The sequence below is a fragment of the Geotrypetes seraphini genome, chromosome 2 (assembly GCF_902459505.1).
Source record: "Geotrypetes seraphini chromosome 2, aGeoSer1.1, whole genome shotgun sequence".
Classification (NCBI taxonomy): domain Eukaryota; kingdom Metazoa; phylum Chordata; class Amphibia; order Gymnophiona; family Dermophiidae; genus Geotrypetes; species Geotrypetes seraphini.
The window spans coordinates 93,697,737-93,714,995 of NC_047085.1; the positions used below are offsets into that span (position 1 = coordinate 93,697,737).

General features: G+C 39.7%; 1 protein-coding gene across 2 annotated transcripts in view; it reads right to left on the reverse strand.

The window, feature by feature from the left end:
• ZFHX4 (zinc finger homeobox 4) overlaps window positions 1–17,259 on the reverse strand; it is a 568,535-nt gene that overhangs the window by 274,481 nt on the left and 276,795 nt on the right. The window lies entirely within an intron of this gene.

A 17,259-nucleotide genomic window follows, 5' to 3' on the forward strand; every position in this document is an offset into this window, starting at 1 on the left:
AAGCTAACAACTTAAAAAAAGATACATGTATATAATATAATGATTCCTATTACATTATGCAGTGGAAATACTTGGTCAGTAATGAAAACTCTCCAAAACAGAGCAGACAGTTTTGATTCAAACAGCTTAAGAAGAATCCTACATATCAAGTGGCAAGATAAGGTTAAAACCAGAGCGATAAGAAATTCAACTAAACAGTCACTAATTAGTAAGATAAAACAGCAGCGGTGACTTTAGATGGCTTGGGCACCTAAAAAAAAATTGGATGTGCACCGAATATCACAGCAAGCCATGAACTGGAAACCAGAAGGGAAAAGAGATCCAGGAAGGCCTAGGTAGATGAGGTATCAAACAACTGAAAAGGATCTCACTTTAATTTGACAGAAGCAGCTGATGAAATACAAGACCAAAAATGTAGATGTGTCTGTCTGCTCTATGCGCTGTCTGGCTCAAGAACAACTAATACTAATAGTGATAATAATAACAATGATAATAGAGTCCAAGAACTGTAATTACAATAGACATGAGAAAAACTTCTGCTTTACTGCTTAACCCTAGGGGTAAGCAACATTGAACCTTGCTACTGTTTGGGACTCTACCAGGTACTTGTTAACTGTTGGAAACAGGATACTGAGACAGATGGACCTTTGGTCTGACTCAGTATGGCAACTCATGTTCATATAAGAATAAAAATAAAACCTCCTAAGTGGATACATTACAAAAAGTGTTAACCGATGAGATTATGTAGTACAATAATAACTGAACAACTTGAAATAAACCTCAAAGAACAATTCAGTCAGCCTACTCTGTACCCATTATTCAAAGGAAGGCAATTTTCAAGTTTAATTAATATTTAATACAGCATATAAACCAGATATAATTAGTATAAACAAATACTAGTCCTATCCAGTTTAAGCTGGACCTTCTCTTGTACAGTACACTTTTATCACAAATATGACTCAAATATAAATGTTTATTTAAATTTTCCATAAATCTGCATGCGTGGAATAATCTTACATTTTCTATAAACAAAAATGTTTTTCTTAATTATATGTTAGATATACTAAAAAGTAACCTAATTTTAAGTTCCAACTAATCCAAAACAGACACACATGATGTGAAACTTTTTTTGTATTATTATACACAGTGACCCACATCAAATTTTTCTAGGGGGAAAAAACTCCTGTTTTTTTGGTAAGCTCTGTTGACTCTGATTTCTGCCCACAGCATGTAAGAAGATCCTTTCAAACACTCACTTTTTTCAATGGAAAACTTTTACAATCCCAAACATATTATATTATGGTAGTTTATTTTTAAATACATTTGCTTTAATTAAATAGGGATACTTTTATTTCAATATGAGCAAATCCATATGCTTAAAACATATGGCTGAGCAACAGGCAGTAAAAGTGGCAAATAGGAAAGCTAAAACCAAACTGAATGAGTTCAATACAGCTGCAATAGTTTTGCCTATGGACTGGAAGGATTAAAAATGTCTCTCTATATCTATTTTACTTGAAAACTGATATAGGTGAAATCTGCTTTGTTGATTGGAACAGAGATTGATTTCTGAAATTCTGAACAAATTGATTATCAAATAAAATGTTGATTTCTACCATTCTGATGTTAATCAGGATATCATCAACACCACCAACACTACCGTTACCACCATCACCACCAAAACTATTTCTACTAATAAAAATAATATATTTACAGTAATCAACAATTGTAAGAATATGCCTCCAAACCCCCCCCCCCAAAAAAAAAAAAAAATAATAATAATAATTATCCAGCAAGATTTTCAAGACACAATGCAGACATCAGAATGTCTTCTTAGGCTGACACAACTGTTTCTTTTTCTTTCAAGTGTGTCAACTATACCTACGATAGTTTGTATTTCCATTTGATTATATAACTCAGCCTTTCATAAGGATAAAATAAATGATTTGTCTAAAAAAAAAGGTAGCGTACGAGTACAGCACCTATACGTTTTGGTACATCACCTGTACAAACAAGTTCTTCACAATTAGCCTCCACAAAAAGGCTCAAACGAAGTGACTCTCGAATACCTTCAACTTTGTCATTTTTCAGAATCTATAATTCAGACGCTAACTCAAAAGCTTTTCAAGGTTGTTTAAACAGTTCATTCCAGGCAGTGTCCAAAAGGCAACAGACAATCCAGGAGTTTACTCTCTTCAATTCAACTGATCAGATTTGTCTGAGTCTGTGGAAAAGAGGGAGTGCAAGCAATTCACAAAGCACTTTTTTATTTCTACATGGGGAGATGAAATTAAATTCCTATTTTTTTCTCATGCAAATCAAGGAACCAGTTACACCAATTAGTATGCAAGCAATGTTATTTCCAGAGTTCCGTCCCATGTTTATTAACAAAATAAATACCAGTAGCCTCGTTCGACAGCAGCGAACAGACTTTGTTCCTCCACAAGCCAGGCATCCTTTTCTTACAGAATACCTGCCAGAGAATCTTAAACTTGTCAATTAAAAAAATAAATAATACCCTGCTTGAATAGAAGCAGAAATGCATACTGAAAAGCACATTTCCTTGTGTCTAAAATATGTACTGTCCAGGACACCCCTATTGTTCTTTGAGATTGGATGTGTTAAGAACAGCAGGACACTGGCAGTCACAACACCTATCATCTGTGCGTTTTAATTTGAACAACTTTTGCATTAAAACTTTTTTTTTTTTTTTACTAACCCATCCTCACCAATGTTCCCCAAGCACTTTAGAACTTTCAGTGGATACTCATCCCCCCCTCCCCCCGGCTCCCCCAGCAAACCAAGCATATCAAGTGTGCCTGCAATGTTCAGAGGCTAATGAACAATGCACAAAAACAAAAGCAACAGCAAGACTCCTATTATCTGATCTTTCCTAAAACACAATTCTGCCTTCTCTGGTGCAGAGGAAGTACCAGTAAGCCTGCAGGTGTGAGCCAGCTAAAAGAAAAGGCTTTGGCTAAATAGATTCTTTGACTGTCAAGGATTAGAGTCATGGCACCAGTAGTAGCACACATCTTTTCCTTTAACGTACAAAATTTTCTCACGAGTCTGCAGGAGTTTACCCCATCAGGGGCTTTCTAAGGCCATTGAAATGTCTTAAGTTTTAATTAAGTTGGAGTTGTCAGAAGAAAGCTTTTTTGGCACAGAGTCAGGGTCATTAATTACTGCTATCTGTGTTTCTTTCTGAAGAAAGAACTCCACTGACTTGTTGGGTTATTTACACAGCCTAGATTTTCTATCCTGTGGTCCTCCTCATCCACCCCAAAGCAGGAGACTCGATTAAGCAATTTACCAGTTACGTGTATCAATCCAATTTATGGGTCCTATGGATAACCTTAACATTAATGTGGGACACTATTAAACAAATGATTTTATTCTTCAAAACATAGAATCTCAATTTTATTTTGAAATAATGAAAACATACACAGGGGAGCTGACTACTAATTAGCAAGCAGAACTTCAGAAAATGTAATACTTAATTTTGTATTTTATAATTTACAATATGCAGTATTACAGCTGTTTCTGAAAACAATGCAAATACAATTTGGACTACAATTACATGTTTAAATTAAAATATAAGCTGTATTAATTTATTACCCCCTCCTTTACAAAGCCATACCAGCATTTTTAGCTTCAGAGCTGTGCCAGAGCGGCCAGTGCTAAAAAAGCTTGTACGGCTATGTAAAGGAGGAGGGTTTATTAGGTATGTATATACCGCCTATCAAGGTTATCTAAGCAGTTTACAATCAGGTACTCAAGCATTTTTCCTATCTGTCCCGGTGGGTTCACAGTCTATCTAAAATACCTGGAGCAATGGAGGATTGAGCGACTTGCTCAGGGTCAAAAGAAGCAGTGTGAGGTTTGAATCCACAACCTGTAGCTCTAATCACTAGGCCATTCCTTCCTCCAACAGATACAAAAATTTCTCAGAGAAGCTAAATTACCCAGTTCTGAGAGAGAGAAAGAGATATTTTTTGGCCAGTCCTGATTTTAAACTTGTAGCCCACAGTAGTGTGGTATTTATAGTCCCTGATTCTACTCAACTGAAATCAGTGATGTATAATCCATAATGCTTAAAGAATAGAATTGTCAGAAATACAGGCCTGGTATAGCATCTATTTTCTGGAATCAGTTCACTTGGCAGCTCTGTAATTTAGCCATAGAGGTCCTTTTATCAAGTCGCGCTAGTAGGGTTAGTGCATTGGACTTTTCATCACACACTAACCCCCACGGCCGGCTAAAAAACTAATGCCTGCTCAATGCAGGCATTAGCGGCTAGCGCGGCAGGCGGTTTAACGCGCGATATTATGCGCGTTAAACCCCTACTGCAGCTTGATAAAAGGACCCCATAATTTTTCCGCATTGTCTTAGTCATACACATGTTCATCTATGTGTTTGAAAGAGAAACCAAGGTTGTCTATGGTGACCAAAAAAATACAAGGGGCCAGATGCACAATGCTCCATCAACTTGGTAAAAAGTACCAGGTTGGGGGCAATTTTTGTTTTTACAGCTTATGCACATACAAATAGCATGCAAATCATATGTAGTGCAATCCGATTCAGGATAAAAAATTGATTCAATTCGATTCAATTATACCAATTGAATTGATTTTTCAATTCGATACGATTCGATTCATACTCTATGACAGCTTTTTTTCACAAGCAAAGGACTGAGTTGATCTCAGCAAACATTCTCCGTTACAATACCCTGATGGTATTATAGACGCTGTATAGTACATTACAATTCAACGAATTACAGCTACAGTTACAGTCTCTTACACTTGATATACCACCAGTCAGACCAAACTCATTCAACGATTTACATAATAAAAACAGTAAAACCCCATACAAGAGCTACATAAATAAAAGACCAAAGTCCGCCCCATAAATACATACCCTAAAATTCCAATATATTAATTCAATATACGTATTCTCTGCCTTCACAGCTTTCACTATTCATCATTCCAACCATCTAATCCACTTCATTTCCAAAAGCCAACCGAAAAAAAAAAATAAGCTTTCAAGTGTTTTCTTTAAACCGAACAATAGACAATTCTTCCCTTAACTCCTGGGGAAGATCATTCCACAAGATAGGAGTTAAATAATAAAAGCCAGCATTATGAGTACTAGTCAGATAGCCTCTTTTTTGTGTGTGTGTGTGTAATTTTACTAATACAAATCCACAAGGATACAAGAAAATGGAATTTAGCAAGCAAATAATTAATAAAAAAGAAAAAAAAGAAGGAAATATAAAATATTCCATCAAGCCCACATCAAGAGAGACTAATACCAATATATGACAATAAAGTAAAGAAAATTTGGATCCAATAAATATAACACCTTAAGATCATAAAGCATTCATAAACAACAACCTAGTGAAAAAACAGGACCAGATTTATATTTGGTGTATCTTTATAAAAAACTCCCCATCAAATCAGTCATATTTTTATTCATATATGTTAAGAAACTGTTCTAATTATAAAGGATTCCAAAAGACAAAATCATTATCTTGAAATTTCTACAAACATTTACAAGAATTTTTTTTTTTTTAAATGTGGCTCCAAAGACTAACACTGGACTTTAATATAAGAAATGCATTACATCTCAATTGTGTCACCGTGGCCACATCAGAGAAAATAAGTACTTTAGCTACACATAATTTAGCATCTTTGTTTTTAAAGCTTTGCCATTTTCATTTAAACCTACCACCAAAAGGGTGGACCTAGTTTGTATCAAATCTTGGGAATCTTCCAAGAATCCAGTTAGGTCAAATTATGTTGTAACTAAGGGCTCCTTTTACTAAGATGTGCTAGTGTTTTTAGCGCATGCTCAAGATTAGCGCACGCAAACCACGTGCTAAACGAACAATACTAACGCAAGCTCTATGGAGGCATTAGCTTTTAGCGTGCGTGGCATTGTAGCATGCGCTAAGCGCGTACTAAAACCGCTAGCGCATCTTAGTAAAAGGAGCCCTACATAGTCCATCCCTGTTCAGAAGGAAACTTCTTTTTTATGGAATATAATAACAATTTGAAATTGACAAAGTTTCTGCAGTTTGTAAACTTAAAATATCTTTAAGATATTTCCTTGACAGAATTTCAGGTGACAGCAAAAGTGTCATAGGAAAATTAACAAAACACAATTTTTCTAAACTGTTTAGAATGGATAACACATAAATCCTTAACTGCTGAAGAAGAAACAGCTTATAAGGTAGATATTTGAGTTTCAGTTAAGGATAAACATTTATTCAATACTTTTACATTAGAATCCGCATTAGAAAATGGCACGGGGAAAAATTTTGTCCCCAGCTCGGCCCCATCCCCACGAGCTCAGTCCCCATCTCTGCTTAGTCCCCGCAAACTATCTGATTCCATCTGCACAAACCTCAAATAGTTTTATACTGAACTTATTTTATTAAAGTATAAAAAGAAACAATATTATGTACAATTGCCATTTTATAAATCAAAGTTCTGGCTGCTGAACTAGAGGAAGAGATCTTCAGCTGACAGAGCTTTGTTTATAAATGTTTATCAACACAACTAATATACTACTTTATCCTAAAGCAAAAAAAAAATTAAATAAATAGAAATTTATTTTCTACCTTTGTTGTCTGGTTTCTGTTTTCCTCATCTTCTCATCATTCTATTCCTTCCATCCACTGTCTGCCTTCTCTCTGCCTCTTCCATATGGCATCTGTTCTCCCTTCCACCTCTCCCTCCACCCCCAACCCCATTGGTCTGACACCCATCTTCTTCCCCCTGCTCTGCCCATAGTCTGGCATCTCTGTCTTCATCCCTTCCATCTTTCCTTCCCTCCCCCAGGTGGTTTTTAGCATCTCTCTCCCCTCTCTCCTCTCTCTCCCCCCTCTCTCTCCTCCCCACTTCACTTCAGCATCTATTCCACTCTCTCTCCCTCCCTCCCCACTTTTTTTCAGCGTCTTCTCCCCCTATCTCTTACCAATTTCCCTTCAGCATCTGTTCCTCTCTCCCCTCTCTCCATTTCCTTTCAGCGCCTTTTGCGCAGTCCAGCAGCCCCCTCCCTCCCAATTGCCAAAGTCCGGGTATCTCCCTCTCTCCCTTCCCTTCACCTTTACTGATGATTTTCATTTTTCTGTCTCCAAGTGGCCCGAGCCTTTTCTTAATTCACGTTCAGCTGGAGAATTTAGAACACATCTAAAAACATATCTGTTTTCGAAGAATTTAGGCAGCTAATTCATAAAAAAAATTATTATGCACTATTTTGATCATTTTAGTGTCTCTAATTATTGGCTTTTAACTTTTTTAGTTCTATTCAACTTTTTTTATTGTTGTTGTTTTTTAACTATTATAGACCGCATAGAACTTTACGGCCTTGCAGTATATAAACTGATTATTATTATTAACTTCTCCTCTGATGCAACTTCCTGTTTCAGACAGCTGCACGTGACTTGTTTAAAGGCTCATGCCACTTGGAGACTGAAAAATGAAAATTGCCAGCGGTGAGGGGAAGGGAGGGAGGGAGATGCCTGACCGTGGTGATCAATAAGAAGGAGGGAGGGGGCTGCTGGACCATGCAATCGTGAGGGGTGACAAGTATTTTGTGTGCATTACCTCACTTAACTGCAGGGACAAGGCCATTCACTACTCCACAGGGCAGTGAATGGCCTTGTCCCCGTACCCATGGCAACCAGTTTTTTTTCTCCCTGTTTCGGCGGGTTACTCGCACCTACCTGCGGCTATCCACAAGTAGCAGTCACTATGTCATTCTATAATCCACATTATCCAATTTCTCAACTACCTTCTGCGAAAATATTGATTAATGACAGTTTATAACAATCCCTCCACTCTACTATTTATTGACCATAAATCTTTTAAAGAAATATCCTGTGGAATCTCCAACTAACCTTGCTCCACAGACTTATCTTCTTGAGGGGAAATAATTTTAGGCATTTTCTTAAATAACATTTGTGAAGATGTCTGATATCATAAGGTATCTGTTGGAGAAATATTCGGCACTTGTTCGGAACCTAAATCACTGGATACCGGTAGAGGGGGTAGGGGAGTACAATCTAAGGGACTGAAAAATGCCCCCAAGTGTAAATCAGCTCTTTCAGTTGGTATTGAGATTGTATTAGATGCCATCAAATGAGAATCCATTGAAAGGAGATAGATTCCATATAAACATAAGGAAGTTCTTCTTCAACCAGAGAATGGTAGAAAACTGGAAGCTCTTCCGGAGTCTGTCATAGGGGAAAACACCCTCCAGGGATTCAAGACAAAGTTAGACAAGTTCCTGATGAACAAGGACGTATGCTGGTAGAGCTAGTTTCAGTTAGGGTGCTGGTCTTTGACCAAAGGGCAGCCATGTGAGCGGACTGCTGGGCATAATGGACCACTGGTCTGACCCAGCAGCGGCATTTCTTATGTCCAGATGACACTGGAATAGAACTTTTAGTTTTTACCTTTCTTTTTCCCATAATAAAAAGGAAAAGAAAGCAGAAAGAAATTACCTCAAACTTATCCAATTCCTCAATGCTCCTCATGACTCCAAGGGGCTCCCAAGGGACTTGAGGTGCCCCTTTGGCCACACCCTGTTGTCACACCCTGCGGTCACATGCCACAGTTGCGTCATCCTTTTCACATGAATAGGAAGGACTCATCCAGTTGTCTCCATGGGTGCCTGATGAAATTTGGCACCTCCAGCATCTACACTCCCAGATGAAAAAAGAGGGGCTTACTAAGCCTAACAGGAATAGGAAACAATCCCCCCAGTATTTACCAGAATAAGTATCAGCTCTCGGATAAGCCTCTTTTACTACTGGCACCTGAAACAAAAAGGCCTGACTTGAACTTAATGTACAGGTACAGGAAGCAGCATAAGGTGTAATCAATTCAGCAAGTGTACTTGGTAATCCAGTTTTTATAACCTTATATCAAAATAATCAAAATCTTAAACCGTATACGATGTATACTAGAAGCCAATGATTTTCAATAAGTAATGGAGTAGTATGTTCATACTGCCTACTTAGGGTTACCAGATTTTACTTGTGTAAAATCCAGACCCACAGACCCACCCAGTTCCACCCAGCCCTTCCCCATTATGCCCACATCACACCCCATCCTTGCCCCCTCATCCTGTTCTTGTCAGTCAGGAAGGCATCCGCAGATGTGACTTTATGATGTCACAAGTGCATGCCTGTGATATTACCCCGTTGCATTTGTGCATACATGAATTCCCCCTCCCAACGTGATGTGAACAGGAAGCTTTTCAAAACCCGGACTAGGTTTTGAAAAGCCATCCAGACGCCCAGACATGTCCTCTAAAAAGAAGCCATGTCCAGGTAAATCTAGACATCTGGTAACCTTATGCCTACTCTACTTACCATTTTAAAAGCTACATTCTATAAAGTCATAATTTTTTCAAGTTTTGTTGTGAAAGACCAGGAAGTACAATATTTGCATAATCTAATCTTGTCATAAATAATGAATGTACTAAGGTCAGAAATAAATCCTTATCAATCAGATCTTTCAATTTACGTAAAGTGAAAAAGTAATGTTTTATTACATGATCTGAAAATGTTAACGTAGCATCAAATACAACACCTAAATATTTTTGAGAATGATTTATCAAAAACTTTTGAGAATGATTTATCAAAAAGGGATACTAAAGTAGTGGGCGGCTCACAGCCATTTTAAATTCAAGCTACTGCTGTTTTTTTCCACACTTACACACATATGGAATTTTTCCATCCAATCTTCTGATTTAAACATCACTGTAAAGGAGAATAATCTAATGTTGCATGCATAGAGGGCATTTTTGAAAAAAAAATGTCTAAGTCCAACTTGGACATTTCCAGCTGAACATCCACAGTTGGAGGAACAAAAATGACCATTTTCGAATGGCAAACTGCTGGACGTTCAAATATATGTATATTTTATATTTAAAATTGTCTGCTTAGACATCTTAGCCACTGGGACATCTAACTTTATACCCCATTTTCGAACAGAAAAGCATCCATGTTGAAAACGTCATAATCTGTAAGATACACCCAGAAGTGTTGAAGAAGCAAAAACTTTGTTGTCCAGTGTTATGTGTGTATTATAATTAGAAACTTGGTGCTAAAGACACCTTTAAAGAAACCTTCAACTTTCTATCCTGAATGTCTTTCAGCTCTATCCCACTTTCTTCAGTCACTGCGATCAACAAAGAATCCACCCTAGGGAGTCTTAATATTTATCCCATTGCTCCTAAGAACATAAGAACATAAGAAGTTGCCCCCGCTGAGTCAGACCAGAGGTCCATCTTGCTCAGCGGTCCGCTCCCGCAGCGGCCCATCAGGCCTAGTGCCTGAACAGTGGTCCCTGATTAATTTTGTAACTTACCTCTAATCCCATCCCTATAATCTACCTTTACTCTTATCTGTACCCCTCAATCCCTTTGTCTTCCAAGTACCTATCCAAAGCTTCTTTGAACCCCTGTAGCGTGCTCCTGTTTATCACATCCTCTGGTAGCGCGTTCCATGTATCCACCACCCTCTGTGTGAAAAAGAACTTCCTGGCGTTTGTTCTAAACCTCTCCCCTTTCAATTTCTCTGAGTGCCCCCTTGTACTGAGTAATGGGATAAAGATTGGACATAGCCTTGGTCACCTTCAGTCTGGCATCTGGAATGGCCCACTGAACTGAAATCAACTTCAAAAATGCTGGGTGGCATATTGGGAGCTTGCCATTTTAGGGTTAGCATTAGACAGAATCTGGGACTCATGTGTTGTAATGTTCAGCACCTGTAATGCCTTGGCAATGAAAGCAGGCAATTCTACATGATGAAAAACCCTAACTGCTGTGGGATCATCAGGGCTCCTCTCCTTTCATGTCCTCCAGCAAGACATCTGAGGAGGAGGAGGATGCACCATCCACATGGGAATTGTGTGGGGGGGAGGGGGCAAAGGAAATAACGCTCCCATCTCAGACTACATTTTGTCCCTAAGTCCAGTTGCCAGGGTACAGCGAGTGGTAGCGTATCAACCAACATCAGAGGCTGCCCCAGAGAGGTGCCAGAGAAGTCCTTAGCAACCCTAAACCTCTTTAACAAGCCCTGTGAAATAATAAAACACATTCTGCGGAAAAGGGCTCCATCAGGTTCTCCTGTAAATTATTATGTGAGCCAGAAAAATCATGTTGTAATGGCAGGGGAGCCCAAGAAATCGCTGGAACTGCCAAAGAAGACCCCCTCCCCCCGAAGTGCCAGAAGAATTTGCGGGAGCTGCCTCATGATGCAACAAAATAGCTGCAGTAGTGAGGGGACATCATAGCTGCCCTTCTTCAGCATGGGAAACTGCCGGTCTGTCCACAGAAACAGCTTCCTCTAAGGCCACGGAGGCTAAACATCCCACAGAACATTGTCCCAATGCTGTCTGACGCTTACCACAGGGTGAACAGCATTTAACTGCTTCTGCCACCATCTGAAACAACAAAAATGACATCTGCGGTAACCCAACTCAATTAATAAATTTAAAGGAGCCACTCACCATATAACGAAAGGTACCAAAATGGAAGAATTTCTTCTGCCAGACATCCAAGTTGCCACTTCTTGTGCAGGAACTTGGGCCCAAATGCTTCTCTCACTCTGAATCTCATTTTTTTAAGGTGTGGGAAAGGAAAGAAGCTATAACTAGGAGGATGGGTGGGGAAGAAACCAGGTGTAACTCCCACAGCTGACAGCACTCAGTCAGGATACCCCACAGCCCAACTGAATCGAAACTAGAACAGTAGTTCAGCAACAGAGAAACCATGAGCTAGAGAGCACATGTCCATCCGCCTGCTAGAGATAGAGCATATTGGTTCAAAAGGAGATGTCCCATCCAATAGGACACAGCACCTCAGTACTCTCTATTAAAGAATGACATGGGGACAAATTTTTCCCCGTCCCTGCGGGTACCCATTTTCCCGTCCCGTCCCAGCAAGTTCTTTTCCTATTCTTGCTCCTTTCCTGCAAGCTCTGTCCTCATCTGCACAAGCCTCAAACACTTTTAAATCATAAGTGTTTGAGGCTTGTGTAGTTAAGGCAGAGATTACAGGAATGGGACAGGGACAGCAAAAAAACTCATGGGGATGGGGGCGGGAAAAATTTGTCCCTGTGTCATTAACTACTCTCTATCTCCACCTGCTAGTAGATGGATACAACCCACTAGTCTCTGGATTCATCTGCTGCTGTCAATAAGAAAATTATATTTCTAAAGTACGCATGTGAGTGAAACTCATGCCCTAACTTTTTCAGAAGCATCTCTGTTTAGTGTGGCTTAAAAATATGCACTTAAAGATTTTATCTACTTTTGTCCACTTATTAGATGGTAATTGTTTAAAAGTCCATTTTTGTAGATAATGAACTGTTTTACCTGGCGAAATGGATCTGAAAATGATTTTCTGAAAATAAAACAATATTTGGAAATCTATCCCCCTCCTTTCAAAACCGCGCAAGTGTTTTTAGCACCGGCTGTGGCGGTAAGACCTCTGACACTCATAGAATTCCTATGAGCGTCGGAGGTCATACTGCTGTGGCCAGCGCTAAAAACGCTAGTGCGGCTTTGTAAAGGAAGGCCAATGTTTCTTTAGCATCTTAAATGTATATTCCTGAATAATAAATATATGTTTTTTTTATGAAACATAATATTTTTAGAGAATGGTAAATTAAGATGATGGATTTTCATACAATTAATGTAAGGGGCCTATCTATTGCAGTCAGACAAACTCCCTTCGCGCAGTCCATGGAATTTAGTGAAAAATGCTAGGTCAAATTTCTGCAAACCAATCCAGCAATAAAAGGGTTATTTGGCACCTTTCCTTTAAGGCAAATGTGAGAATCTTCCCTAAACTTTTAACGTGCCTATGTAGACCTTAGATGCTACCAGATGCCATGCTGTAAGTGGAATTCTGGCGCCTACCTTTTTTGAAACAAATATTTAATTGGTTTTAAATGGCACAGTCCATTACAATGCCGATTAAAGACAATTAAAGCAATTTAAGTTAGGCATCATAGGTACGATCTATGCACATATAGATGCCTAACTTAATGCACCATTTACAGAATCCAGGCCTGAATGGATACAATAAAGAACTAAGAGGCCCTTTTATTAAAGCTTAGTGTGTGCTAAAAGAATTAACATGCATTAAATGCTATGAAGATCATATGCTTCTTGGCATTTAGCGTGTACTAATTTTGTTAGCATATACTAAGCTTTAGTAAAAGGGCCTATAATTTTGGCTAGTTAACTTTGAGAAAATTTTCAGCTGAAGATGACTGTGTTCAGCTAAAAATTTAGCTAAATTTGGCAGGTTCAAATTTGATCCATTAAATTTACTGCTATGCATTAACATGATGAGGAATATTACTGCATATTAGTGTGCATTGATGCAATTTAAAGCATGCTATTTAACACAAATTCCATTATTATTAATGGATCTGCTTTATTAACAATGAATGTTAAATTGTATAACTCACAGAAATGTGCAGTAAATCTAATCCTTTGTACTGCTGGATTTCCTGACTAAACGTAGCTGCTGTGGGGGCAATTCTATAAATAGCCACTAACATTGTACTAATTACATGTATAAATGATCAGAAAAATGGCTATTTGTATTCTATATATGGTGCACATTGGGTGTAGTCCATAAATGTGTGTGCAGCTTAACTTACAGATGAGCAGTTAATTGGCACTAATTGGCAACAATGAAATGATGCATGCACAAATTTTATATGCAGATCAGAAAAGGGAATGTGGTCATAGGAGGGGCATGGGAAAGTCAGGGATAATCCTAGAATTTGCATGTAGTGTTATAGAATAAGGAAGATTTAAACCTAATTTAAGCGTGAGGATTTACACCAGATTTCAAATATTGTAAATTCTCATACCTAAAACTAGGCATGAATCCCAGCGACAAGTGCTATTCTATGTATGGTGTCAACTTTGAGCGCCATTTATAGAATAGCGCTTGGTGCCCTAACCCCCGGATTCTTCAACTGGCAACCATGTCAGTGGCCACCTTAAAAGTGACCACTGATCGCGTGTCAATCACATGATAGTGCTGGTTAGAGAATCATGCCTGATTGCGGATCAGCCCTGGTAAAAGAGGCAGAACTGTGCCTAGCACCTGCTCAAAAAAGCAGTCACTAGGCACAACTCCTCCCTTCATTCCTCCTGTCAAAATTTTAAGTTTTCTCCTGCCAGCCGCTGCTGCTCTCATTTCCAGCTAAGCTGATCGCGGCAGGGGAATCCCCAATCAGCTGAGCCAGCAGAACTTCCCGAAGCTGCTGGCTTTGGGGCTTCCCCTGATGGCTCATCAGCTGAGCGGGTAGGGAAAGCCCCAAAGCCAGTACTGTTGCTGACTGTCTCAATATTTTTTTCTTTTAGGTCTCTACACTTCCCCTTCCCGATTCGTGGTTTTAGGACTCATGATTTTGATTATTCGCAATTTCCTAAAACTAGAATACCCACCCCCCCACAAACACACACACAAACACCTGCCTCCTGGACCTCCCCGGACCTTACCTGGTGGTCTAGCGGTCTTTTGGGGTAGGAGCTATCTTCCTACGCTCCTGCCCCATGCAGATCACTCATCCAAAATGGCTGCTATGAGTTCCCATCGTAGCCCAGGATGTTAAACTTTCCTAACTTTTTCTGCTCCCCTGGACTGACCATTCCCTTATTTCATTTAACGTATCCAGTCCTACCATCACTTCTGAGCCCCTCACAAAGAATGTTACTTGTAGAGACTTAAACAATTTAAATACATCTAAAATAACCACATCCTTTAATCTCCATAAGAACATAAGAAATGCCGCTGCTGGTCAGACCAGTGGTCCATCCTGCCCAGCAGTCCACTCACACGGCGGGACCAGTGCTCTAAATGAGTCCAGCCTCACCTGCGTACATTCCAGTTTACCAAGATCTTGTCCAACTTTGTTTTGAAACCCTGGAGGGTGTTTTCCCCTATAACAGACTCCGGAAGAACGTTCCAGCTTTCCACCACTCTCTGGGTGAAGAAAAATTTCCTTACGTTTATACGGAATCTATCCCCTTTCAACTTTAGAGAGTACCCTCTCGTTCTCCCTACCTTGGAAAGGGTGAGCAGTCTGTCTTTCTCTACTAAGTCTATTCCCTTCAGTATTTTGAACGTTTCGATCAAGTCCCCTCTCAGTCTCCTCTTTTCAAGGAAGAAGAGGCCCAGTTTCTCCACTCTCTCACTGTACGGCAACTTCTCCAGCCCCTTAACCATTTTAGTCGCTCTTCCCTGGACCCTTTCGAGTAGTACCTTGTCCTTCTTCATGTATGGCGACCAGTGCTGGACACAGTATTCCAGGTGAGGGCATACCATGGCCCAGTAGAGCGGCATGATGACCCTCTCCGATCTGTTCGTGATCCCCTTCTTAATGATTCCTAGCATTCTGTTCATCATTTTTGCCATCACCACGCATTGTGCAGATGGCTTCGTCTTGTCGATCAGAACTCCCAAGTCTCTTTCCTGGGAGGTCTCTCCAAGTACTGCCCTGGACATCCTGTATTCGTGCATGAGATTTTTATTCCCGACATGCATCACTTTACACTTATCCACATTGAACCTCATTTGCCATGTCGATGCCTATTTCTCAAGCTTGATTATGTCACGTTGCAGATCTTCACAATCCCCCTATGTCTTCACTATTCTGAATAACTTTGTATCGTCCGCAAATTTAATCACCTCACTCATCGTACCAATGTCCAGATCATTTATAAGGATGTTGAAGAGCACAGGTCCAAGCACTGAGCCCTGCGGCACCCCAGAGCTCAGTGCTTGGACCTGTGCTCTTCAACATCTTTATAAACAATCTGGACACTGGTGCGACAAGTGAGGTGATTAAATTTGCGGATGATACGAAGTTATCCTCCTTGCTGATGGATGTACAGACAGAGCAATGGGTTGATGCTATGCAGAAACTCATGAACAAGGTAGCCCTATTACATTGTCAGACAATAAGAAAAAAACTCCATGACTCATGCCGGAATTAATTCTGCTCCATTGTCAAGTCCGTTCCCTTGAAAGGTGCTGGCTCTGCCGCTGCTTACTTTCAATATTAAATCTTTATAAGGACAAAGCATTGACCTATAAAAAAGCTATTCAGGAAAATAAGAAATCATATTACAGCAAGAATATCTTGCTGTAACAACTCTTCCGCACTTTATGCCACTTTTTCAGTGGTAGCTCCAACATTATAAAACTCACTACCATCAACATTGCAGCAAGAATCTAATTGTTCCAAATACAAATTTATGCTTAAAACCTTTATCTTTAAAGCTGTATATGAGATCTATGCCTTAATGTTTTTTACCTTCCCCATCCCTCTTTTTTTTTAATAAGTAATATATTCCCACCCGTTTTCCTTTTGTATCTAGTTTGGTTTGGTGTATGATTTGTTTAACATTTTTATTATGTATGTAAAGCACAGTTACTTACTGTAACAGGTGTTATCCAGAGACAAGCAAATATTCTCACACATGGGTGACGTCACTGACGGAGCCCCGGTATGGCATGAAAAGTGAAACGCACCGCGAGTGCCTTCCTGCCCGACGTAGGTGCACGGTCCCTCAGTTAAGATAAGCCAGCTAAGCAGCCAACCAGGGGAGGTGGGTGGGTTGTGAGAGTATCTGCCTGCTGTCCCTGGATAACACCTGTTATGATAAGTAACTGTGCTTTATCCCAGGACAAGCAGGCAGCATATTCTCAACAAATGGGTGACCTCCAAGCTAACTAGAATGAGATGGTGGGAGAGTTGGCCTTTAAGAAAATAAATTTTGTAATACTGACTGGCCAAAGTGCCCATCCCATCTGGAGAAAAACTCTACACAATAATGTGAGGTGAATGTAAGAACTGAGGACCAGGTGGCAGCTTTACATATTTCTTCAATAGGAGTAGATCTAAGGAAAGCTACAGAAGCTGCCATAGCTCGGAATTTGTGAGCTGGACATGACTTTCCAGGTGCAGTCCAGTCTCAGCATAACAGAATGATATACAGTTGGAAATCTTTCTGTTGGAAACAGGATGCCCCAACTTGTTAGGATTAAATGAAATGAAAAGTTGGGGAGATGTTCTATGTGGCTTTGTCCTGTCGATGTAATAGGCCAAAGCACGCATACAGTCCAGAGTGTGCAATGCCGTTACTCCTGCTTGAGAATGAGACTTAGGGAAAAAAACTCTGTGACCACTTTCGGTAGAAACTTTGGATGCGT